This window comes from Aquila chrysaetos, chromosome 20 (assembly GCF_900496995.4).
Source record: "Aquila chrysaetos chrysaetos chromosome 20, bAquChr1.4, whole genome shotgun sequence".
In the NCBI taxonomy this organism is placed as follows: Eukaryota; Metazoa; Chordata; class Aves; order Accipitriformes; family Accipitridae; genus Aquila; species Aquila chrysaetos.
In genome coordinates, this window is record NC_044023.1 from 12,352,477 (window position 1) to 12,355,317 (window position 2,841).

The 2,841-nt window shown below is 54.1% G+C and overlaps 1 non-coding gene across 1 annotated transcript; it reads left to right on the forward strand.

The window, feature by feature from the left end:
• Window positions 1-2,415: 2,415 nt before the first annotated feature.
• Window positions 2,416-2,498, forward strand: TRNAL-UAA. Its single transcript has one exon. It is a non-coding gene; the product is annotated as a tRNA-Leu (tRNA).
• The last annotated feature ends 343 nt before the right edge of the window (window positions 2,499-2,841 follow it).

Sequence of the window (2,841 nt, forward strand, 5' to 3'; positions counted from 1 at the left end):
AGCCAACCAACCTCGTAGATGATGCACAGCCATGGAAGACCTTCCCAGGCATCTGCTCGGGGCTGCATTTTTAAATACAGCCAGGTTGTGCCCCCATCCCAGTGCCTCCGTAGACTGCACGTGGAGATCGTCCTGAAGGTTCGGCAACAGCGGTGCAATAACAAGCCAATATCTCATTGCCCTGTGCCTCGTCCAAGCCTTCCTGCAGCAGCACAAATGCCAGCCAGGGCATCAGCAGCAAGAGGGCTCTGGAAAGGCTGAAGAGGCTGAGGGGCTTTGGGAAGAAGGGCAAGCAGTGCCCAGCAGCAGGCTTGTGCTCAGGCTGGCTGCTGGTCCCTCAGCACAGTTTGTTTGCATGGCCTCCTCCTAGCTCAGCAGGATGGATGGGCTCAGCTCCTCAGATGGGTGCAATTGGGCTGTTAGCCAGGCAATGGAGGCTGTTTCAACACAGAGATTTATGATGAAACCAGGGAGGCTTGGAGGGAGTTGTGGCTGGGAGAGAATGGTCCCTAGAAAGAGCTGCAGACGCATTGTGCAGCCCTTGCTGTTCTGGGCCAGCATCTCCTTTCCTTGCCTGTGCTGGGAGGATGCCACAGAGCAGGAAGCATCAGTCAAACCTGCTTTCTCACACATCCATACCACTTCCTCCATGCATGCCTTAAAGCTGCGCTGGAGCTCAATTCCACCACTTTATTCATCCCTCAGGCTGCCAAGTCAGGTAGCATTTCCCAGCCTGGACCCAAAGGGTTAAGTTGGGATGTTAACTTCAAAGCTAGACTTGCTGGGCACTATGGGGATCTGTGCAGTGCGGGTCATGGATGTCCTTGCGGGCAGGTCCCTTCTCGCCATGCTGTGAAGAGCAGATGTGGCATAAAAGCTTCCTTTCGGAGAGGGCGTGATTAATCTTTGCTTCTTAGAGGATGACAAATATATTATATTCACCGACATGCACACGCATTCTCTTCTCCTGATGGGTGACCCCTGTCTTAATGTCAAGCGTGTGAGGTCCAGCTCTGTAAACGAAGAGGAGAGCTTTGCAAGCTCATTAATGCTTTGAAGTTGCTCATTAGGAGCAGATTCCCCAGGAGCTGGTGAGTGAACACCCTTTGTGAGCATGGCTTCATTTGATATTAATGTGGGTGCTGCAGCTGGAGGCATCCAGGGATGCTAAGCTGCGATTCTGCACACATGGGCCATCACGGCAGATTGCTGTGACTGTAATGCAAATGGTAAAAGGGAATCAGGGAAAGTTGCTGTCCCCTCTTGGCACCTAAGGGGGTGAATTTTCCCCCCGGCAGCATTTTTGCATGTGAGTAGGTTGACCTAGTCCTCTGCTGAGCTGAGGACCTGCAGCATCCTCCCCTTTGCGATGCCTGGGGTCCTTCTGCCTTGCTTCCTAGCACTCGTGAATTATCCCTGGAGGCCAGGGTGACCCCTCCTGACTGAGGAGCTCTGTGTCACCCTCTTCTGAGACCTGGAAACATCCCTTTTTCTGGTCAGTGACTCTCACCTCTGCAGCAGCCAACCACAAGCCCCCCAAACAGCTCAGCTAGCCCAGGGCACAGTCATGAACCATCCCCAGGGAAGTGAGGAGGGAATAGCTCTCATCTTCAAGAAGGACAGGGCCAGGACAGCCTGGCCAAGCATGTCTCCAGCAGACAGGATCCTCTGGTGAAAGAGCCTGGCCAGGTTTCTCTGTGTGATAGCATCCCTGTGTGAAGGTGCTGGCCTGGGAAGAGTGAGGGTGGCTGAAATCAGAGACAGAAATTATGAGGCTCCTGTGGCTTAAGGGCTAAAGACCTCCTGCACATAGGTACTTGAGGGCTGTGGGTTTGAATCCCACATGATTCAACAGAAATTTTTGTGTTTGTTTTTTTTTTTTTTTCCCCAGGTAGCAGGAAAAAAGCTGTACCTCACCCCAAAGGAAAGACTCTCCCGCCCCACTGTCTTTCCCAGCTAACTACCCTAGTAGAGTCCCAGATGCAGAGTAGAGGGGGTGAGGAGTGGGACCTGAGGTGCAAGGACAGTGCTGTAACCATTTGGCATGTCTGGCTGAGTGCTGTCGGGCTGTCAGAGCTGCTCCCTTCCCCCTGGGCACCTAGCGGGGTCAGGCTGAGACCGTCCAGAGATGCCCCTCCTGTACCAGGGTCCCTGGTGGCATTATCACCAGTGACTATGGTCCCTGCATGAGGATCGTGTGTGGCACAGAGGGGCTGTGCCATCCTCCATGGCCCACAAGACCCGGTGCCTCCCAATGAGATGTTCCACCAGTTTGCTGGGGACATTAAAGAAAGCAGTGGGGACAGAAAGTTGTCACTGGGCTCAGGAAGGGTCTTGGGTTGGGACCTCAAGAGCTTGGTGAGGTGTGTGCCCTCCAGGGGAGGAGCTGGTGGGCCAAGGGGGAGCTTACAGCCCACCAGGATGGCCGAGTGGTGAAGGCGTTGGACTTAAGATCCAATGGGCACATGCCCGCGTGGGTTCGAACCCCACTTCTGGTAGGAGCCTCCTTTTTCTCTTGGTCCAAAGCTCCCACCCCAGCTTTTAGAGAATCAGTTCAGAACAGGGATGGGAGCTCTGCGACCTGTGCCTGGGGAGCGGAGGCCATTCCATGCCCCAGTGTGAGGTCCCTGGTGGGACCGAGCCACCCTACCATCCAGGCTGACTGTGTAGAGCGACATGAGGCAGTCCCTCTGGCACACAGGTTATGGATCTCATCTTTCATGCAGGGAATGCTGAGACTGTCGTGGGCTTGAATCCCACATGCTCCCAAAATAGCAACTTGTTTTTCCCATGGCAGAAATAGAAAAACCTGACTACCCTGAAGAGGGAAAAAAAAGGTGT